We start from the raw sequence: 24369 nt of genomic DNA, 5'->3' as shown, positions 1-24369 counted from the left end.
AAAAATCCAAAGCCATAACCAAGAGCGAAACGTGAAATTGCTGTTTAGTTTGCAGGCCTTTAGCAGACTCAGTCAGCTTGGTGATGACCAACTTTGACCACCCTTGCCGTTGCTAAATGGGACACTTTCTGACATTTGCTACATCTGTCAGATCATTTCTAGCCCGAGCATATTCTAGAAGCTCATAACATTCATTTGAGTTGGTTTCAAATTCTAGACAATAAGATTTGTGTTTCTTCTGATGGGAATTTATAATTAAGTTTTTATAAACCATAAGACACAGTATAAGTGTAAAGATTAATTATGATTATTATCACCTAAAGAATAAAATCCCAAGTTCTTATCTACCATTCATACTAAAACTGTCTCCCATGGCTTCTCCCAACCTCTCCTTGGCAAAGGTCCCCTCTTCTCTACTCTCTGAGTCTTTCCCAGCCTCTAGATTTAGGTCAAGTTCTCCTTCCTCCTTGAAGCCTTCCTTCCTCTATTTCAGTTGGAAATTGTTCCTGAAGCTACCATTTACTGAGACCCTACTCTGTGTCAGGTACTGCGCTAGAAGTGTGATACATTTTTTCATTTAATTCTTGAAAGGCAGGTGTTACTTTCACATTAAATTTTTTGCTTGTTTTGGGTAAGTAGCCTATTTGCATGATTCAAAACGCAAGGCAATATAAAAAGCTACACTTTCTTTTTTTTTTTTTTTCAGATGGGATTTCACTCTGTCATCCAGACTGGAGCGCAGTGGCACCATCTTGGCTCACTGCAGGCTCGACCTCCCAGGTTCCAGTGATCTTCCCACGTCAGCCTCCCAAGTAGCTGGGACTGCAGGTCCACACCACCATGCCTGTCTAATTTTGCATTTTTTGTAGAGATGGGATTTTGACATGTTGCCCAGGCTGGTCACAAACTTCTGGGCTCAAGAGATCCACCTGCTTCGGCCTCCCAAAGTGCTAGTATTATAAGCATGTACTGTGCCCAGTCAAAAGATATAAATTTAAAAGTATTAATCTTACCTATTTTCCACTACAAGTAATCATTTTTAAAGATATTCTTTGAATAGCCGGGAGTGGTAGTATGTGTCTGAAGTCCCAGTTACTCAGTAAGCTGGGAGGATCACTTGAGCCTAGGAGGTTGAGGTTGCAATGAGCCATGATCTTGCCACTGCACTCCGGCGTGGGCAACAGAAAAAAAAAAAAGTAAAAAGAAAGAGGTCTTCTTTGGTTCCTTCTAATAGTTCTTTATGCAAAAAATCAGCACATACAAATATATATTCTTAGTTTCTATCTCTTAGAAATTAGAGCATAATACCGTCCATAAGGTGTCCTGCATCTACCTGTCTCTTTCTCATTTCTTTTCCATTTAACACATATTCTAGAGTACCTGCCACACCAGTTCTCTGAGCGTTTCCCTTTTCTTTTTACAGTGGCACAGTATTCCGTGGTGTGGATGTAGTTCTTGATGGTGGACCCTTGGATTGATTCTAATCTGCTATAAACAGCAATGCAGTGAATGGATTTTTCATATGAATGCAAGAGTGCCTTAGGACAAATTTCCAGACTGGGACTGCAGGATCAAAGGGTAAAACCATGCTACATTTTGATAAATATTGTCCAATGTTTTTCCCTGGGGGTTATACCATTTTTCATTCCCACCAGCAATGTATGAAAGTGCAACACACATATCACCATCTACAGTTTACAGATGAGAAACCTGAAGCACAGAAAATACAAAATTAAGTAGTCAATAGCATTCAGGCTGGACCTCAAACTTGCAACCTGGTTGGATTCCTCTCAATTGGTGTTTATCAGCTAGTGATTTGCACCGTCACTTGTTATATATATATATATAGGCCTAAACATTCTAAAGCTTTATTATACACTCTTTAGGTTTATAACAAAGAGTTGGATAGAAAAAGCTGGGAAACAAACACAAGGTGATGCATTGTTATGAGGCCATTGCATTTGACAAGTCACACGAGACCCAGCTGAGTCCTCAATAGGTGCTTCTGCTTGGCCACAAGGGATGGTTACAAACAAGTTGGGTGGACAAGCCATGCCTTGGAGCAGTCCATGGATAGAAAATGGGAGAAGGAATTTATCTGCTCTCCCCTTTCATATAGGGGAGATGACTTTCTTTCTTTCTTTCTTCTTGTTTTTTTTTTTTTTTTTTTTTTTTTTTTTTTTTTTTTTTTTTTTTTGCGGGGGGCAGGGGTAGAGATAAGGTTTCTCAGGCTGGTCTTGAACTCCTGGGCTCAAGCAATCCACCCACCTCGGCCTTCCACAGTGCTGGGATTACAGACGTGAGCCAAAATGCCTGGCCTCACACTGCACTTTTGAGTTGTGTTGCTTAGCCCTCTCAGCAGATCCTGGGGAAGCCAGATTTCAAGCACTGCAGTACCTAGAAATGGTACGAGGGACACAGAGGGGTCATTGCAGGGTCTTGGAGACTGGTGAGGCTAAGAGAGTCTGATGAGGCCCCATAAGATGTTTTTCTTTCCCTCCCCCCCTTTTTTTTGAGTTAGGATCTCACTCTGTCATCCATATTGGAGTGCAGTGGTATGATGTTGGCTCACTGCAACCTGTGCCTCCTGAGCTCAAGTGATCCTCCTACCTCAGCCTCCTGAGCAGCTGGAATTACAGGTACACGCCATTACACCCGGCTAATTTTTTATATTTTTTGTAGAGACAGAGTTTCACCACGTTGTACAGGCTGGTTTTTGAACTCCTGGGCTCAAGCAATCCATCTACCTCAGCCTCCCAAAGTACTGGGATTACAGGCAAGAGCCACCATGACCAAACAAGATGTCTTTAATACAGGTATTTCCTTGTATGTCTTTAATTTTGTGCTTTATACCTAAAAGGTGCTCCAAAAAAAATTTTTTTTTTTGCAACTTACTTATTGAAACCTTATACATACATTGTTTGGCTGTAAAATTCTAAAATCATATTTTTCAAAATGTTTTTATTCCAAATCACAGAATGATTATAGCAAAGGAATATGTAAGTCATTTAATTTGATTCTCAATGTGTTAAACACAGAGAATTATTTGTCCATTTGGTAAACTTTACCTCATCCAATTCTTCACCTTCTTCATCATCATCATCATCACCATCATCATCATCATCATCATCTTCAATAGCTTCTCCAGTAAAGTATAACATTGATCTTGAGATTATACACTCACATTTAAAGTGCCCGATTTTAAAGTTTGCAGCATCATCACGCTGATCTCTACTCTCAGGAACTTCAGGAGGGGCAAAAAAAAAAAAAAAAAAAATTAAAGAAAGAGTCACTGGCAACTGTTGTAGTCACAGAATGAACTGTCCCATGTCCCTTATGTTTCTGCTTCTTAATGGTTTTCAAAGTGACGTTCTTTTCTTTTTCCCCAATTGATCTGGCACCCTGTACAACCCTGAGATAATTTCTGGTCCATCAGAAGAAAATGGATCAGAATAATCTGGTTCTGACCTCATCCTATGTCTTTGTTAGCACTTCATTTGTAAAATATTCATTGGATTCAAAGTACAATTCTAAGACAAAACTCATAGGCTGGCCAGAATCTGAGAACTTTACTTTAATATCTTTCAAGTGCTTCAGAATGGGTTTATCATGTTCCTGGACCACATCACTGGGTAAATCAACATGCTTAGAAATAGTTAACCAAAATTCAGGGATTCCTTTGGGGTCTTCTTTGTCTTCACCCTTTTTCTTATCTTTAATCTTGGCCTTTTCTTTCAACTTCTCTGAAATCTCATCTTTTTTTTTTTTTTTTTGAGACGGACTTTCACTCTTGTTGCCAAGGCTGGAGTGCAATGGTGTGATCTTGGCTCATCGCAAACTCTGCCTCATGGGTTCAAGTGATTCTCCTGCCTCAGTCTCCCAAATAGCTGGGATTACAGGTATGTACCACCATTTCTGGCTAATTTTGTATTTTTAGTAGAGACAGGGTTCCTCCATGTTGGTCAGGCTGGTCTTGAACTCCCGACCTCAGATGATCTGCCCACCTTGGCCTCCCAAAGGGCTGGGATTACAGATGTGAGTCACCGCACCAGACCAATCTCATCTTCTTCAACTGGTTTCCATTCACTTTCTTCTTCTGTAGGTTTGTAAATTGCATTAATAATCTCAAATAGCTTATCAAATAGAGGCTGATAGAGAACAGCATGTTTCCTTTCCAAATCATGAACTTCCTCATAGAATTTGGCTTCTATCTGTGCACATTTAACCTGCAGGTTTTTGAGAGCATTCACTCATCTTTTAACTGCCCTAGGCAGGCTTTCAATGCATCCTGTTGGTGTTTCTACCACACCATCAAGTCTTTCTTGAAGGGCTGCAAGGATCTGAGGATTTTGCATCATCTGAACAGTTAGCTGACGTGCTTCGATTTTTGTTTCTTCACCAGTTTCTTCTTCTTCTACTTCTTCAACATCATCCAAATCTTGATCAAATTCAGATTGTCAATGTCTGCCATTTTAAGAACTCCAAATATTGGCAGCTAGCATGGGGAGCCAGGTGGCCACAGCTGCACAGGTAGTGACCCAGGGTGGCAGCGGTGGCGGGAGGAGCAGGAAGTGGTGCTGTGAACAGGTGGTGTTAAAAAAGAACAAAAGGTTTTTAACTGATCAATTTATTTGAAGCAATATTAATAAAAATACTTTCCATTATTGTAGGGAGACCTTAATGTATAATAATTAAGAGTCCAGCCTCTAGACCCAGACTACTTGAGTTTCAGTATCAGCTCTGACACTGACTAGCTGTGTGACTATAGTCAGGGCACTTCATGTCTTTGTGCCTCAGTTTTCTTGTTGTAATATGGGACTAATGCTTAAAATACACTTGACACATAGAAGGAATTATATAAGCATTAACAATTATTATTATAAATAGCTTTTATCCAGCATTTGCTACTTGCCAATCGCTGTATTAACTGCTTTGTGTGTATCATCTCAATCAATCCTCCTAGCAAACCACTGAAGTAGGTCGTATTAGCAACTCTGTATGAGGTATTATAACTCTTTACGAATGATGAAGTCATTTACCACTTCACAAATGATGAAATCAAGACTCCAACGTTTAAGTAATTTGACCAAGATCAAATAAGGTACAGTCAGAATGTGATAAAAGTTTATGAACTCTAGTTACTCTATTATGTTATGCTTGGAGAACCAATTTTAACATGTATTTAGTATTATAAAATCACTCACTTCAGGCCTAGAATATATTAAATGTACATCCTTGTCACTTAGTATCTAACAACCTTTCCACCTAGTCCCTGAGGACTTGAGCACTTGGCTTATGGTATTTCTCTTATCACCTTCTCAGTCCCTTCAATATGTCCCCTGATGGCGTAAATATCTACACCACATCATCTGCCAGCACCAGTTAGCATACTAAATCTAATCGTCACCTGGAAATGTTCTACTTCCGAAATGGTAAACTCTGATTATCACCAAAGACCTCTTGGTTTTTTCATACTCAATTCTGTAACAACAGCTCTTTAATTTCATACATATCTCCTTTAATCTGTCATTTTTTCCAGTCTATCATTCTCAAACCTCTTCCGCCTATTCCACTGCCTGAATTCTATGATTGATGATTTAAATATTTTCTCACCAATACCATGTGTTATTTTCCTTCTTCAACAATCGCCAGGAAAACTTCTAAACTGGATTGGTGTTATACTTTTCCTCTTGTACCTGATTGATTAAATGTTGATGGAGAAAATCACATAATCATGCAAGCTCCATCACTATACATGAATGGTCTCCAACCTCAGCCAGGCCCTTAGCATCACTTATCAGTTCTCTGACTGATTTTCCACTTTCATTTTTCAGCTCTCATTTTTCCTAATGATTATTCCAAACCTTCACCACCTTCTTCAAACGTCTTTTTCAAGTCCCATACCTTGAGTTCAGTAAACAACCTTTCCTCCAAATTCATCAAGATAACTGGGGACTTTAGTTATTGGAGTTTTAGAGATTCATCCTTGGCTACAACTTTCTGGTCCCATATTTTTCCTGAGAGATCACTTCCACTTTAATGGTATACATATGACTTTATGCTGATGACTTTTAAATCTGTATTTCCATTTGGAGTTCTCTATCTAGTGGACATCTGTTCTCCGAGGCCCCAGAGTGTCTTAGTCTGTTTCTGCTGCTATAACAAAATACCTTAGATTGGGTAATTTTTAAGCAAGAGAAATTTATTTCTCTGAGTTCTGGAAATTGGGAAATCCAAGAACAAAGTGCCTGCAGATTCAGAGTCTGGTGAATGCCTATTCCTTACAGATGGTGACCTCTCTGTATCCTCCCATGACAGAAGGGACAGAAGGGACAGAAGGGGTTAGTTAGCTTCTTGAAGCCCTTTTATAAGGTCAGAAATCTTGCTCATGAGGGTTGCCCTCATGACTTCATCAGCTTCTAAAGTCCCCACCTCTTAATACTATCACATTGACAATTAAGTTTCTTTTTCTTTTAGATGGAGTCTCACTGGGTCACCCAGGCTGGAGTGCAGTGGCACAATCTTGGCTCATAGCAACCTCTGCCTCCTGGTTCAAGCAATTCTCCTGCCTCAGCCTCCTGAGTAGCTAGGACTATAGGTGTGCGCCATCACACCCAGCTAAGTTTTTGTATTTTCAGCAGAGATGGGGTTTCACCATGTTGGCCAGGCTAGTCTCGAACTTCTGACCTCAAGTGATCCTCCTATCTCGGCCTTCCAAAGTGCTGGGATTACAGGCATGAGCCACTATGCCTGGCCAACAATTAAATTTCAACATATGAATTTGGGGGAACACATTCAGATAATAGCATATATGTACCTCAAATTCAAAAGGCTCCAAATTGAACATGTGATTGTTTCCCTGAAACCTGTATGTTCTGCAGGATATTAACCTCTTTCTAGGTACTGTGGGGGTAGGAAGAGTAACCACTATCCATCAAAGCTAGCAGGCTGGTCTCACCCTTGAGTCCTTCCTCTTCTTTGCCTTCCACATGCAATCAGTTTCAGGTCCTGCCAAAATTTCCTCATGTTCTTGAAGTTTATCCCTACTTCTGTCTTTATTACTATCTTCCTAGTGCAGTCTCTTGATTGAATTAAACTGCCTGAAATGCTTCAAAGCTTCCCAATTTTTTGACCTCAGGCTTGCTCCCCCAAATCTATCTGCAATAGATCATTGCTGTTAGGTGACCTTTCTAAGCACATATCTAGCTATATCACATTCCCATTTAAAACCCTGCATGGACTCCCCATTACCTGCAGAATGAAGTCCAAGCTTCTTGGCATGACATACACAGCCATATGTGACCTGGCTTCAGCTTCTTTCTGCAGTGCCTTCACTTACCAATACCTACCTGACCCCTTACACTTAGGCCACAAAGAAGAGCTTGCAGTTTCCTTGATCTGCAATACATTCATGGTTGCTTGCCTCTATGCCTCTATTACTAACGTCCCCTCTGCCTAGACCTTCTCCTTCACCTTTATCTGGCCAACTCTTATTATCCTTTAAGACTTAGTTCATGGGTCATTTCTTTTGGTTAGGCTTTCTTGGCAAGCCTTTCTCCCAAGCTCCATGCAGGGTAGGAAACACTGATCTTGTGTTCGCACAGCTCCCTGTTCATTGCACTGAAGATGTCTCCTTGTACTTATCCATGTGTGTGTCTGTATCACCGTTATATTGTGAGCTCTTTGAAGCTTGGGACTGCGCATTGTTTCTTAATGTTGAACAAATGGATGAATGATTCATTAATGAAAAACTTTTACACCTGAAATGATTTCTTCACTTTACAAAAAAGGTGGAGAGGAAGTAATTAGTACCAACAAACACTGTGGTTATCTCTCAGTCTGCTATGAGTAACAGTAGGCATAGTGAATTCAAATGGCACTGTGAGATCTGGAGGTGCGCAGGGTGCATTATATCCGAGGAGAAGAACCTGGAATTCTCTGTAGCCACAATAAACTTGCAAGACTTCTATTACAACCACACAAAACTCTCAATTGAGTTAAATCTCTATGTTTATAAAAAGTCTTACTTGCAGAATGAAAAATCGTTTACTATAACATGTTAATAACATACAGATTCTTGGTCTCAATAAATGAACAATGGAGCAGTGGAGGACAAACTAGAGTTAAGAGTTTTTTGTTGTTGTTTTCTGGCCAGGTGCAGTGGCTCATGCCTATAATCCTAGCACTTTGGGAGGCCGAGGCGGGTGGATTACCTGAAGTCGGGAGTTCAAGACCAGCCTGGCCAACATGGTGAAACCCCCGTCTCTATTAAAAACACAAAAATTACCCAGGTGTGGTGGTGTGTGCCTGTAATCCCAGCTAGTTGGGAGGCTGAGGCAGGAGAATCGCTTGAAGTCAGGAGGCGGAGGTTACAGTGAGCCGAGATAGTGCCACTGCTCTCCAGCCTGGGCAACAGAGCAAGACTTTGTCTCATAAAAAATAAAAAAAAGAGTTTTTTTTTTCTTTCTTTTCTACTGACTTCTTTCCAGGGACTTTACAAAAACCCAGAATCTAGCTAATGCAGAAAGCTAACTTACTTGAACAATACCACACTTTCAAAGCATTTCTTTTTAAAATTCACTAGCTATTTCTCCTGAAGTTCAGTACTATTTATAAACTTCAACCATCATTAGCGCTCCTTTTGTAGGTAAACTAATAGTAAGTAATCATGACGGAAAAAAAGAGCTAACTGCTAATAATAAAAATAATGATTTATAAAGAAGTTGCAGTCCTTGAATGCCCACTCATTGGAAGGTGCTTTTCATAAAGTATATTTATGTTTGACAACAATCTTTTGAATAGAAGTTTTTTCTTCCTTTTTCTGTTGGAATAACTGAAGTCCACTGAGCTCAAATAACTTGGGGCAGGTCCAACGGACGAGTTGGGAAAACTCTGGGGCCAAAGGCCACCAGGCCACACTACGCCTCTCCGAGCCCCTGAGTTTTGCTACCTGCTTGCGTGCATGTGCAGGCAGGGCGGGTGGACGAGGGAATCAGATGAAGCTGCCTAAGGAACTAAACATGGAAAGTGGTGGAAAGGCGAAAGAGGTATAGGCAGCGGACCGCTACAACCCTAAGAGAGAGTCGTTAGCAACCTAGGAGAAGGGATGCGCGCGTTGGCAGCTCAGAGAACTTAGGTAGACAGGCGAGGGGCGGGGCCGGAGCGGGGCTAGGGCGGGGCACCGGAGACGGAGTCTACCACTTGGGGACCTGCCAGAAGAGCCGCCTCTCCAGGCGAAGGAAAGATGAGGGGAGCGTGAGTTCAGGCATGATGGGAATCTCCGTGCCTTCCTAAGGCAACTCATCCTCACTGGTCCTACATCCAAGAAAGCCTCTTCTATGCTCTCTTGGAATAGCTCTTGCAGAGCAGGCGACCAATGACGGGGAGAGGGTCCTGCACAGAGCGTGCCCCCCCTCCGCGCTTGGTACGGCCCGTGCCCCCCGCCGCTGATCTGGCAGGCTGCGCGCGCACCCTCCGGCGAGGCGCGGGCCGGCGGGGCGCCGCGGCTTCTAGGGCCCGCCTCCGTCTGTCTCTCCCTGGTCCCTCCTCCCGCTGCTCGCGTGCTCCGGGCCGGCCCAGCGCCGAGTTACGCGCCCGCGCGCTTCGGCGGGGAGGAGCGCGGCCGCGGGGGCGCGCCCCGGTGACTCCGCCCACCCCCCACCCCCCCCGCTCCCCTCCCCTCCCCTGAGCCCGGGATCCCGGCTCGCGCGGCTAGGTGCGAGGAGACCCGGGACCCCGCGCCCGCCCGCCCTGCCCAGCGCCCCCGCCCCGGCGTGCGAGGCGCCGCGCCCTCCTCTGCCCTGCGCGGTGCATGGAGGGGCCCGTTCGGATCGCAGCCGCCGCCACCGTAGCCGCGCGCGCGCGGGGTGATGACCTGGGGGTGGCTTTCCGAGCCGGCTGCCGCACAGGAGGTTTTGGAGGCTTAGCCAGCCCCGCGGAGAGGTGCGGGGGTGGGGGTCCCGCCGCAGGGTGGGAGGGAGGGGTGGCGCGCGGGCACAGGGCTTGGGGGGCCTTGGTTTGGGGGCTGGAGGTCCCGGGGGTGGGCGGGCCGGCGTGCCCCGGAGGGCTTGGGGGTCCAGGGCTGCGTGCGAGGTCTGGATGCTGATGCAAGCCCGGCTGGGAGCCCCGGCGTCCCGGGTCCTCGAGGGCTCTGAGCCACCTCGCGGGAGGAGGCGGGGTGAGGTGTCAGTGACACGATGAAACCACTTCTTGACGATGGTCCACGGGGGCAGGTGAGGTGCCGCAGCGCGGGGAGCTAGGGCGCCCGCGCGTTTTCCCAAGGGAGCCGGGTCCCTGGCCTCTCTCGACCTCAATCCCCGCAGAGCGCCCGCGAGAGACAGTGATTTATGTGTAGGGAGAAGCAAGAGAAATTTCCTGCACAATGTATCTTTCTCTGCCTTCACAAGACTCTGACTTCCCAGCCCCAGGGAGTGTATTTTTCCTTCTCCCCTGTAAAGCTTTCTGTGGATTGCATTATCATTTGGTAAATACATTACAGCTCACAGCTTCCAGACCTTTGTTGCTTTCTCTCTGCATCTAGGAATTTCAGCAATAAATCACTGAGGGGGATAGATAGACTCTCTTGCCCTTCCCTTCATTGTTCTTCCTAACCCCACCAAATCAGGTGGAAGGGTCTCCAAAAAAAGCTGTTTCCAGAATGCCTGCCCTTCCTCATCAGGACGACAGAGGGTGGCAGGTGCTTTAAGGGCAGACTGCTTTCCAATGGAAATCTAGAACCTAAGGAACCTCATCAACAGAAAGTCAGCCTTTGTGTCCCCAAACCAGACACCTTGAAAAACAGGAGGTTGGACTAAAAGCTCACGTGAGATTTATTTTCAGGCCTATGCCAGTAAAAATGAAGGAGGCCAAGTATGTGAATTCTGATTCCTTTCAGCGCTGATAACATAACGCTCACATTCCCAACTGACAATTGGCATACCTAGTGGACAGTGTCTCCAAGGAGAGGAAGGTGGGGAGGGTGTTAGAAAATGAAATGAATTTATTGTCAGAATAATTCTAAACATTCTATGACATTTTTAGTTCTCCTCCACCCTCAGTCTATTTTTAGCTGAAAATTTGGGGATAATTCAACTTTTAGGATAAGATGAAAGAAAACCTTCAAAAAAATTTCTGGAAATTTTAAATTAGTGCCTAAGTAGAAAGGATTCTTCGGAACCCAAGAAGCACCAAATACTGCAGTCTCTGTTATGCACATGTTGAAATGAAGTGCCTCATACTTGAAGTTACATGAGAAGGATGGAGAAAACCTGTTTCATTTTGTAAAGACGTGCCCTGGATGTGTGTTTGGCAGTGTGTAGAACAGAAACATTTATATTTCTATTAAGAAACACACAAATGTATATTGTTTAACTTTCATGCAAAAACTTCCCAGTGTTTGGGAAATCTGTCTTTGTTTGAATAGTTTAGTCAACCAGGAAAATCAGTTACTAGAGGTACTGTGCTGTTGTTTGTGTAATAACTCACTTGGGATGCTTTGATTGATTGCTATGGTTCTCATCAACCTCCTCTTCTGTGCAAAGTACTTAAACAGCTCTGACTCTCAAGCCTTCAAGTACAAAGAACCGTTAGGACTTGGAGCATACTGATCTAGCTTGTGTAGCTTGGCTTCTAAAGCTGTCTTACGCCTTGCTTTCTTCGCAGGTGGTTTGACTTTGCAGGAAAGGAATTAAGTTCACTGTAAGATAGGACTTTCTCCTCCAGATTGTCAAGGCATATACAGATGAAGGTAGTAGGTAGGAAGAGGACCTGTCCTAGGGCTTTGCTCTAAAGAGGGCAGGTAAAATTTTGTTGACTGTTTCTTGTGGCTTCTTCTTCTTTTGCCACTTTGCCCCTCTGCCTTCATGACTTTGTAGACAATTTCATGTATGGTTTTGTCAAAATGTAAGTTGAAGTCACATTTTCCTTTTCTAGAAATGTTTTTTTTTAAATGAAAATTTAGACTAAAAATTGGTGATTGTTTCTAAGTTAAGTGCTAGGGAAATGATTTGAGGAATTAAATATTAGTAAAATCAGGGAAGGGATAGAAAATAAATAATGAATTAAAAAATATGTTGCTTTAACGAGTAATGACATGAGCCAGTGCCTTGGGATCAGCTATGGCGTGAGGTAGAAGTATTAGTAAGACAACACAGTGGAGCTGTAGATGAGCTGCCTCTGTGGCAGCGCGCCTTTAAGTAAATGAACTTAATACAACTAATTAGATTAGAAACAGAATTTGGAGTCTGGTTGCCAAATACATTGCTTTGAAGGACTTGCTTTTTTATAGTATTTTTTTGATGGGGAATTTTTTCAAGAAATTTTGTGAACTTGAATTCAAGGATGTTTTATTTTTACTTAAATTTAAAAATTTTTATATTTAAGAAAGGATGAAAATGTATGTATGTAAACTTCCATGTGATAAGTTTTTGTTGTGCGTTTGGCATTAATTCACTTTCAAGAGCACAGAGGGGAGGATTTTCTGTTAAAAATAAGGGATGGTGTATGGAATATTCTTAATGTCACTTGAAAAATATTGGATTACAATTAAATGAAAAACGGGTTTGTTGGTTTTTTTTTTAATCCTTCAAGTTTTCCCTCATTGTTTGTGCTCTTTCGCCCATTGTCAGGCTTAAAACATACAGTATCATTGTCATCTGTCCCCTGAATAATGGTCCTGAGGTGATATTATTAATGTGGCTTTTTAAAATCAAGCTAATTATACTTGCCTAAAAGAGCCACATGTGTGTGATTCTAGCTGCCTGGTGCCTTTTGAGAGCCCTGGAGACAAGCTAGTGAATAGAGCTGAAAATTCATTCTGTATTTGATTAAATGGAACAGACTCGCTGCTCCTTACCCCAGCAGGGGCTATGAGATCTCTTGATCCCCGAAGCGGCTCCAAGACCCTGGGAATTCCATTAGCAAGCACCTGAGGAATTTCTGCCCTGCAGTGCCTTTTTTGTATGTGTGTATGTGTGTGTGTGCAGAGGGAGTGGAGCAGAGTGGGGATTGAGGGGATGCGAGGAGTGGGGGTTGAGGGGGTGGAGAGAAGGCTACATTAGGAGACTCCATATGTTGGCAGATCTGAAATCAAGGCATGACTTAACAGCTTATCTTGTAAGAGAAAAGCCCAACCCAAAGGCAGATTGCTAGTCAGGACTTTATTACAAGCAGGACTGCGGTGATGTGTTTTTAGCAGTGAAGTGAACTCCAGTGTAAGTACAGAAAGTGGCTTCTCTGCTTTCCCTCTGAAGCACAAGCATATACACGTTGCAGACTTGGTAAGTTTTCTTTGAATGATCTTTTGATAAATATGTAAAATTGTCTTACTGTTTGGTCTTGCCTGTAAAGGCTGATGTATCGTTTTAATAACTTTCAAACTGAGAGCAAAATCAGACTTCATGTGAAACAAATTGTTTTGCAGTGATGAAATGCTTGTTTGAATAGGTATAATTTCGTTTACTCTTCTGATATAATTTGATTGTTTCTGTTACATTATTATTATAGAATTCAAATTTAGGTTATAGCTTTTCTGTTGTCTTTTAAAAAATTCTATCGTTTCTAGTGTTTTTGAGACATTACTTTGCAGACTTGCTAGCAGCGCCAAGTAAATGAAAATATATCTGGCAAAAACCTTCTGCAAAATCTTTGGAGCAAAATTTTTGAGAAACATTAGTATGTTCCTAAATAATGTTTGGGTACAAACTTTTTAAAAAAATATTAGCCCAGTTTGTTTCTTGTGTACTTTTCAAGGAAGAGCAGTTCTGAATGGTGGATGGTGTGGTTAATTGGTTTTCATCTACCAAGAATGTGAATTCCAGTGCTCATAGTTTTCAGCTAATGCAGAATGCAGTAGCGTATTTGATGGTTCATTTGATATATTTTGTTTCCAAGTAAAATCATGTTGTAAATAGTGCACAGCCTTTTCCATCCTACTTCCATGTAGCCTTCTACCAAATTCTCCTCACAATGCAATGTGTTTAGAAAATAAAGAAGCCTTTTTGAAGATATGTTTAGCTTTTCTCCACCTTAATCCTGGGCATTTTTCCTTATAGTATGGCCAAACTGAAAGGACTCTTGAATGAATTGGAGTAAACACTGCAGTTTGTGCCTCTCTACATTCACAGCTGTTTAGTCGCTTTGCTGTGCGGTATATTTTGATGACCAGAGAGAATAAAAAACTAGCCCAAAGAACATTTTGTTTTGCTGTTTATCTGTTGGAATGTGAGTAGGGAATCCAATGCTTAAGAGCCACTGATGTGCCTTTAATCTTATTTGAGAAAAAAATATATGGACTATATTACTGAACTTAGGTTACATATTTTGTTTATGTTTTATTACTTGGAACTGTGAGGCTGATTTTATTTTTATATTACCCTAATGCAAACAGAATTCAGAAGCTCACATAGAGCTTGCTTTTCAGCTGCTCTTGTTCTAGACCAGCTCACCTCTGTTATTTATGTGAGCCTGGGCAATGATCTTGACCTAAGACTTGGGGTTCTTTATCTGCAAAATGGGGATAATAACAGCAATTATGTCTTACCAGTGTTGTGGGATTAAATGAAATAATGGAAATCAAGCACCTGGCATATAGTAAAACCTCTGTAAATGTTAGCTGCTGTTATTTTTATTAACTCTTCCTGTACTTGTAAGTGTATTACTTTGATCCAGAAGTGATCTCTTTGAAGTACTTAATAATGAGGAATTCTCAGAAGTTAGTAATTGTGTGGACACATGGAACTACTGCAGTCTTAGAACACTACAGTTTTCTTAAATTTGCAGTTGAAACTTAGAAGGTACTTGGACATCATGTGTTATTCCCCCCATCCCCCTGTTGAGGAGTAACAGTAATATACACAAGTGTACAGCTAATGTATATTAAGTGAACAGCGAGATGAATTGTTACATATGCACAGATCTGTGGTAACCAGTACCCAGATTGAGATACAGAACATTTCCTTAGCTTTAGAAGGCTCCCTGGTGCCCATCCCAGGCAGCCCTCCCTCTTGTTAGCAGGCAGCAGCTATTCGGACGAGTCAGAATAGATGAGTTTTGCCTGTTCTTGAACCATATGAAAATGGACTCCTACAGTATGTAGTCTATGTCTGCAGTTTGTGCCTGTCTGCATTCACAGATGTTTAGTCACTTTGCTTTGCAGTATATTTTGATGGCCAGAGAGAATAAATAAAGAATAAATAAATAAATAAACCTAATAACAGTTGCGGTCAGGTTATGCCTATACATTTAGAATTTCTGTTTGTATTGTTGAAATTCTCTGATACGCTAAATACAATTATTTCACAATTATAGCCCAAATAACATTTTGCTTTGCTGTATATTGGTTGGAATGTGAGTAGGGACTTCCTACTCACATTGAGTTTTTGTATTGCTCAATGATGAGCATCATAATAGACATAAGCCTGTGAGATTTATTCATGTTATTGAATAACATTTATTCATGTATACAGTAGTCATGCTTTTTAAATTGTTGTAGTCTTTTGTGCAGTTTGAAATTTTTAATAGCTCATTTTATTAGCACAATGATGCGCAGTCATTGGGGGAAGAAGGAAATAACACTTCTTCCTACATTACTAGATGATCAGATCCCAATGGCTATCTTACGAAAACTTAACCACAACCTCATTTTTATTCACAGAACTGGATTTATTCGTTACTTGAAGGTTTAATTAATTACCTTCATTTACAATTCCATAAACTAAATACTTTGAAAACTGTATTCATTTTTGTGTGTTTTTAGGAGGGAGCTTAAAAATAGGGGACAAGGACCATCTAAGGTAGCTTATATCCTTCATGCTTAGGATTAAATGCCATAATCAAACTTAAGGTTGTACGGAAGTGACCACCAGCCCAGCATGAGTGTAATATTCTTTGAGTTTAAAATGAAACAGTGCAATGCTTTTCTGAAGAAAAACAGAGTCCACCGTAAAAGGAAGAAAGTGGAGCTAGGATGCTTTACTGCAGGAGGATTTTGAAGACCAGGACCAAGCACTTACATCAGGAAGAACAGTTTTGGCCACTAACCTAATAACAGTTGCGGTCAGGTTATGCCTATACATTTAGAATTTCTGTTTGTATTGTTGAAATTCTCTGATATGCTAAATACAATTTATTTCACAAACAGACAAGATGATTCAGTAGATGTATCAGAAGAATTTGTTTTAAAATTTGGAAGAGACTTTGGTTGCAGTTAATAGCTTGTATTTCTGTTATTGGAAATGTTGATTAAGGATTTTCTGGGTGTTCTGCTGGAACACTAGCCATTTTCCTCTCAGGAGACATTGTATTTTTCAACATTTATAATTTTATTAAATCTGACGATTCATAGTTCTTGACACAAGATCATTCTTCACATACAGCCATATGTAGGGATGGGTTCCTCTGGACTAGAGAGAGGCAAATTATCCCCTTTCCTTCCTAAATCAGACCACCAGTGGTCAGGATTTCTTGGGGGTTGGGAGTGTTGAAATAGTGATACATGATTCATTGTTTGATCTACAGGGGCACTCAAAGATGCAGATTATGTTTCAGAAGAAAGAAGAGCTATCTAACAAATAGAGCTGCCTCATGCGAGACAGTGCTGTTTGGAAGGGGCATGGGCTCCTGATTCCTGGAAGTGTTCTAGTGGCATTTGTGAAGGCTAATGTGGGAAGAATCTCTTCCTTGGGTGCGACATTGGACCAAATAACCTCTGAGGCCTTTGTACAACTGAGACTCTATTAAATAGGCTTTTATGGTGTGCCTAGGATACATACCCACCACGTACATGATTTTGGAGGTAGGAAATATGGTAAAAGTTCCAAATAGCCCTTGGATAAATACATTTTTTAAGCCAGCTCCAATTTAAAGTTGGAGATTGCCTTGATTTGCTGGCTCTTTTCACTTTAGACGTAATCCTTAGTTTATTACTAACAAGTAAATATCAACTACTCTTTCTTCCTTACTTAAAATAGAAACTTTTTCAATATTCTAGGTATATTAGAAATAATACTACTTAAAAGTATAGCATATACTACCTTTTTATATATGTACACATCTGAAGCAATTTGTTGGCCCAGTTATTTATTTATTCCTAAAATAAATTAGATGTAAACATTAATAAATATTCCTCTTGTCTCTCCTTCACTGCAACTTTTCTAAACCTGAGTTACAAGAGAAGGCCAATATCAGTGACTTATACAAGTATCAAAAGCATGTTCAAGATATTTTCTGGGATCCATTGATATTTAACCATGTACACATCTTGTATCTGTAAATATAGTACTTTATGTTAATAATTGATATTTAAAATGATGGAAGGAACTGTAGAATCCTGAATCACCAAAATAATATTTTCTCCATTTTATTTATTTATTTATTTATTTTTGAGATGGAGTTTCGCTCTTGTTACCCAGGCTGGAGTGCAATGGCGCGATCTCAGCTCACCACAACCTCCGCCTCCTGAGTTCAAGCAATTCTCCTACCTCAGCCTCCCGAGTAGCTGGGACTACAGGCACGCAGCACCATGCCCAGCTAATTTTTGTATTTTTAGTAGAGACGGGGTTTCACCTTGTTGACCAGGATGGTCTCAATCTCTTGACCTCGTGATCCACCTGCTTCGGCCTCCCAAAGTGCTGGGATTATAGGCATGAGCCACCGCGCCTGGCCCTCCATTTTATAAAACAGAAAAGTATATTGAGTTTTTACTGTTTTGTATTTCTGTATGCCCATCAATACGAATTCCATTTTCCCTGTAACTTAGAAGCAGACCTTCTTTTACCTCTTCTCTGCCACCATTACCTTGCCCCTCTATCCTCCTTCCCAAACTTTGGGAAAGGGACAGAGGGGAGATTCAGGATGTGAGATGAAAAAAATGCCTTGGCAACTCCTGCTTAAACTGCTACTAACTCATCCCCTTGTCTCCAGTCTTGGTTTGACTCCTTTCCAAATAATTGATTTTTCTTACATTTTGCCTGAGTAATGATCTTTCTGAAATGTATCTGTGATCATGTGACTGCTTTCATTAAAATCCTTTAAAGTCCCTGAATTGCTCACTTATCAAAGCCCAGGTCTTTTACTGGATATGCACGGTTATTTGCCTACTTGAAGCTTCTGCCATTTCAGCTACTTTGCCTTCCATGAATACACCATGCTTTCTCACAGGCTGGGAATGTATCTCTCCTGGCACTGATACGGTATCATAATTACATACATGTTGGTCTCCTCCTTATTCCTTAAGGACGGTGTGACTTTCCCTTACGTACCATTGGCCCACCTACCCCTTTCTTTGCACTCTGCTGAACAAGTACTAAACACGAACATATCCTGGATGGCATTAATGTGCAATTGAATTTCTGGGTGAGGGGGTGTGCTCAACTGCATATTCTGATTCAGTAGGTCTGGGGTGCATCCCAAGATTCTCCCTTTCTAACAAGTTTCCAGATGATATTGATGAGCTGGGTGGAACACACTGAGTAGCAAGATGCTGAACCATCTTCTCTAGATCCATGAATGATCTCAACACACAGTTCTGCTCTTAAAAATCCAGTGACATCAATGACTCTCAAGTTCAGGGAGGGATACCACAGCCTCAAGTAATGAAGATGAACAAAAGCTTTAGATAAATTAAAAAATAATTACATGTCGAAGATACTAGGACATGTATTATCACACTTTTACTGGACTACTTGTCAAATATTTGGAATATTTTAACAATTTTATATATTTAAAATGTATATAATTGTTCTGTGCAGCATTATTCGGTGCCCAGAGAGCTGATGTCATGTTTTGTCTTTTTGTGTTTTACAGGGGTTCTCCTGGGTACATAGGTACTAAAAAATACATACTGGATTGTATCTCTTGCCAGGGAAATTTCTGACAGTTACTGGCTTTTTATAGTATCAGAATTAAAGTAATTAGAATTCTTAATTTTACTATAGTTTGATATCTGTTCAGTAAGTAATCGTACACACTGCCTGGTTAGAGATAAAATTGGCAAGGGGAACGAATGTTTAATAGATAAAATACTGCTTTTATCAGGCCGTGAAATTATTATAGTGACATCAGAACTTGGCAGTTTCTCATTCCAATAAAAAGAAAAATAGCATCGTAAGCAGGGGATAAGACATTTTTCTTGCCCATTTAATTTGATTTCTTTTCGTGGGTTTGGCCTCAGGGTGTGTATATAACAAAACAACAACACAGTGCATAACAGGCAGTAAGAATTAGGGAGTGAACATGGTGTCAGCTGGAATGATCATAGCATTTATCACTAACCTCTTTCGGTCGTTCTGTTCCTCTCCTGTTGGTGACTATGAGAGTATGAGAGTTGGTATGGGGAATCCTCATTTACAAAATGGGGTCAAACCTCACAATTTGGCTTGATATTACATGGCTTGCAATGTATTGAAAACATCTGCTGACTGGCTCATAAAATGATCATGTGGCTGAATGTCTGAATGGGATTATGTATGTGACAGTAGTTTTGCAGGAAAGGTGCTATTTATCCCTCTGTGTAAAAACACCAGTAAAATAGCATCAGATTACCAATCAGACTAGTTTGATCTGATTTAGTATTTCCTCCTTTCCATTTCATCCTGTGCACTCTTATGTGAAATTAGATTTCTAGGTGTGGCCATAACAACTCATTATCAGGATTTCTGTTTGGTGCCCTAGTATCTGAGCAGTAGTTCCAGTAAACCTTGGGACTACTAAATCTGGAGGAGGTATTTTTATAGTTCTTAATAGATTGTTAAACTGCTGCGTAGAGCCACATTGGAGTCTTAACTGCTATGTTGTACCCATGATTTACCTCCTGGGTGCATCTTACTGTGTGATCACCTTTTTAAATGAGGTCATTTTATCGTTTCTTCCATTAAATCTTGGATGTTCATCTAAAAGGAAATGGCAGGTTTTCTTCTACAGTAATAATAATTTTAGTGAGGTTCTGCTGAGTTGTTTCTGGTGGGTGAAAGTATATTTTAAGCCTAATGGTAAACACAGTCAACCCTCAATATTCATGGGGGATCCATTCCAGGACACGACACCCCCTTTTACCCACAGATGCCAAAATCCTTAGATGCTGAAGTTCCCTGTATATGCTTATAACTTATGCACATCTTCATGTTTAAATCATCTCTAGATTACTTATAATACCTAACACAGTGTAAATGCTATGTAAATAGCTGTTATACTGTATATTCAATTTTTTTTTTTTTTTGATACAAAGTCTTGCTCTTTGCCCAGGCTGGAGTGCAGTGGTGCGATCTTGACTCACTACATCTCTGCCTCCTGGGTTCAAGCGATTCTTGTGCCTCAGCCTCCCAAGTAGCTGGGATTACAGGCATCTGCCACCATGCCTGGCTAATTTTTGTATTTTTAGTAGCGATGAGGTTTCGCCATGTTGGCAAGGCTGGTCTCAAACTCCTGACCTCAAGTGATCCACCCACTGTCCTCCCAAATTGCTGGGATTACAGGCGTGAGCCATCGCACCCAGCCTGTATTATTTTTATTTTCCAAATATTTTTGGTCTGTAGTTGGTTGAATCCAAGGATGAGGAATTGTGGATACCAAGTGTTGACTGTGTATACACCTCTACTTAACATATTTTCAAGTCATATTATAATTTGATTAGAATTGTTCTGATCGCTAAATCAGTAGTTTGATTTCTATTTATTGAAAATTAAGCATACGTTCTTTTTTATATGGGTATGAGTCCTTTTTAAGGGTACTACAAAAATAAATAGATCTATTTCTACCCCGAGTTCCCAATTCCAAGCTCTAGTCACCATGTTTTAATTATTTTATATTTTAGTTGGGTTTCTCTCTTAAAAGAAACTGCAGTAATTATGCTTTGAGTGTCCATAGGTCTTTTGTATAATTTTCATAATACATTTAGAGCTGAAGTGTTTGTTGTTGTTTTAATCACATGGGTAACGAAAGCCAATTTTGAGTCATTATGAGATTGGCCGTTAACTATGATCTCCTGTTAGGATAGCAAACACAATTGTCATTATTTGTTACTTCTTTTATGTTTGAGGATGCATTTTAAAAGAGCTATTGTTGGCTGGTTGTGGTGGCTCACACCTGTAATCCCAGCACTTTGGGAGGCCAAGGCTGGTGGATCACCTGAGGTCAGGAGTTTGAAATCAGCCTGGCCAACATTGTGAAATGCCTTCAGTACTAAAAATATAAAAAATTAGCTGGGCTTGGTGGCTGGGCGCCTGTAATCCCAGCTACTTGGGAGGCTGAGGCAGCAGTGGAGGTTGCAGTGAGCCAAGATTGCACCATTGCATGCTAGCCTAAGCAACAAGAGCCAGACTCCATCTCCAAAAAAAAGCTATTGTTATACTGGTTAGGTCTTAAAATAATTTCACATTTGTTATTATGACAGCAGTTGCAGTAGGGTTTTTAATTATGCAATACAGCTTGTGCAGAGATTTAATATCAATATTTTGTGGTATCAGATAAACTTTAGCTCAGGGATTGGACTGTATGCATCTTAGTAATGCTAATAGGAGTCTTGTTGCTAACTCCCAAAGTGGGTTCTAAATGTGAACCTTGGTAAATCCAGGCTAATGCATTCCACCCCCCTTGAAAATAATATCAAAATTATTTTAAAGAAAACACTCTCTGTGTTTTACTTGTTATTTTAGGGTGTCTCTTCCCAGATAGGTAGATTGTTAGGGAAAAGATAAGGAAGTGATTACCCTTGTAGAGCAGAAGCTGTAACGCTTGGTTAGGTTCACATTTTCTTAGCTGTACATGTATATAGGACTCTTAATTAGTTGTGATTACAGGTGTCTGCTGACCACAGAATCAAATCAGCAGCTACCACATCTCAAATGCTACAGGCCTTTAACAAACAAGAATGAGAAACTGATTTTTGAGAGTCTTTTTTTTTTTCGTAGAGACGGGATTTCATCATGTTGGCCAGGCTGGTCTCAAACTCCTGACCTCGTGATCCGCCCATGTGGGCCTCCCAAAATGCTGGGATTACAGGCGTGAGCCACAGTGCCCAGCCAATTTTTAGTTTTTTTTTTTTTTTTTTAATTTGTGCAGTTAAGGCTTTTGTTTCCTTCATGTTGAAATGTGAGTTTTCTGGAAAAAAATTTACAGTGAGTAGGCAGAGTCCCCATTTTGCTTGTAAAGGTTCTTTCTAATTCACTGAGAAATACTAGTGTCTTTTGTTTCTGATTCACCTAGAGTGAATGTATGCTGCATGTGTACTTGGGCAGTTTAACAATAAATAATGTGGTGTCAAAGGAGTGAAAGTATTGCTTTTGCAGAGTCAGGCCCTTGTCTGTTTGGGTGCCCTGCAGACTATAAGAATGGAGCCTCCAGGGAATTGGGAAGGAAAAGTCCTGACCTAGGCTGTGTGTTGCGTGCACAGACAGCCATAGGAGGAGCCACAGCACACCCCGTCCTTGGTATCCTGCTGAGGAGTTTGTATTTCAGCAATTACAGATCTTGTTTTGCGGTTCTTTTTGTTCTGTATACAGAATAATTTTCTCCTTTCCTGTTTTCCATAGTGATCATTTCTTAAATAACTTTTATAGAGCCCTTTGTACTTTGCAGAGTATTTTACAGGTTTCTTTTTTGTTTTGTTTTGTTTTTGCTACTTGCAGGAAATGAATGAGATTGTAAAATTTTTGTTAGAATGGGAATCATGAAGACTAAATGATTGAGCATCAGTATCAGATATAAAAATTTTAATCTAGTTCAAAGTTAGATGTCCTTTAAAAGATCTCTTTTGGATGTTGGGGAAAAGTGTTATTTGGAACCTTAGTCTTTCTTTTTAGATTTATTTTAGGTTATAATTGCACAGTTGTATGTGTTTAGGAATAGATTAAAATAGTTAAATTCTAAGGGAGCTTTTTTTTTGGTTTTGGTTTTTTGGTCTTTGACATTTCTAAACCACAAGCTCTGTATTCTAGATAGTATTGACCTAGTGGAAAATATTGAAGTGTATTTTGCCTACGATAAAATTGACTCCCTGGTATCTTATATTTTTAAACTCATTCTTCTGAAGTTCTTCTAAAGAAGTCATTTCGTTTCTTTCCCCCTAGCCACTGGGATCCTTGCTTTTTAACATTTTTCTTTAGAGCAGGCAGAATACTTGGATGCTTAGAAATTCTTTAACAGTATATCCTGGCTGAATATGAAGTATGAAAGCCCTTTCCAACGGTATGTAAAGTAAAGAAGTTAACAAGGAGGATGTTTTGGTTCATTATTTGTGTCTTGGTAATGGAATAAATACAAAATCTGAATTGGGATGCTCTTTCTCTTATTTTAACAGTTGTTCCATGTTACCCCTGTACCGAAAATGTGAGCAGTGATACTGAAACAAGATTTGTTTTTCAATTTCTTGGACATGTTACAACATGAATTCAAGCTTTGCAGTTTTAAGTAATTCCTTTTGTAGTCACTTGTCAACTATTTTTGTTTTGTTTTGTGTCATTGTATAATGCAGGCTCAAACAAATGTTATTGCTAAGGCCTTTAATGATAGCTAATTGGTATTATTTTGGTGTATATTAAAATAATAACTGTTTAATGGGATAGTTTAAAAATGGTTTTGATGACTTTTTATGACCATTTTGAGAAGGAAGGAAAGAAAAATAGACCTTGTTAAAGCTGGAGGTTCCTCTTCCTTTGTTGAAATGAAGACTGAGTTGTAATAGCAGCGGAGTGCAGCTCCCAGTAAGAGGTGTGAGGCTGTTTATTTTCACTCTGGAGATGTATATATTACAGAAGGAAAACTCTGGCCTTGCTTAACCTAAGCAAGTCATTACTTATCTACTATCTGTCAAGCAATTTGATTAAGGTTGACAGAGCTCATATAATATCAGAACCAGGCCCTCTTAATGATTGATGACACTTGTCTGTAATTTTTTTTTATTTGAAAAGAGAAAAATTGAACAAGAAAGACTACTTGTTCAGATCTCTAATTGCCCAGTATAAACTGTTGATAATATTTTTATCTATAGTTAACAATTTGCATTAATTTGTATGCTGTTTTTTAGGTTATAATTAAATGGCTTAAACATAATATTTTCAGGTCTGCAGGTTAACTTGGCTTTTAAAGAATTGTTGAAATTTTAGAGAACCTGCTTTATATCTTAATATCTTTCTTAACATGGGTTTGTTTGATGCTATGTGTTCTTTAGTATAGTAGAATTTTTAACCTATAGGAAATGTTCCTCTTCATTCTCTAATGAAATTGAATTATTTGGAAGTCTTTGAGTTTAACTTAAGGGATTTTCGACCCTTTGCCTTTTAACTATAAAAAATGATTTGGTTGATTGTAATAGCCTATCTGGGGCGTTGGATGTTGCTGCTGACCTCTGCTAGATTGTTCCTTATCTCATTCTCATTA

General features: G+C 40.2%; 1 protein-coding gene and 1 pseudogene across 1 annotated transcript in view; one reads left to right on the top strand and one right to left on the bottom strand.

Annotated features, from left to right (window-relative positions):
- Positions 1 to 3020: 3020 nt before the first annotated feature.
- On the bottom strand, positions 3021 to 4471 carry LOC100406749 (nucleosome assembly protein 1-like 1 pseudogene; annotated as a pseudogene).
- An 8676-nt stretch (positions 4472 to 13147) lies between these two features.
- Positions 13148 to 24369, top strand: part of CDON (cell adhesion associated, oncogene regulated) — a 101081-nt gene continuing 89859 nt past the window's right edge. Inside the window, 1 exon segment of the mRNA XM_017977635.4 lies at positions 13148 to 13277. The gene's annotated coding sequence lies outside the window, so the exon portion shown is untranslated.

The sequence above is a fragment of the Callithrix jacchus genome, chromosome 10 (assembly GCF_049354715.1).
Source record: "Callithrix jacchus isolate 240 chromosome 10, calJac240_pri, whole genome shotgun sequence".
NCBI classification, from domain to species: domain Eukaryota; kingdom Metazoa; phylum Chordata; class Mammalia; order Primates; family Cebidae; genus Callithrix; species Callithrix jacchus.
Note: the sequence above shows the minus strand (reverse complement) of the source record. Positions and strands in the feature narration are given on the sequence as shown.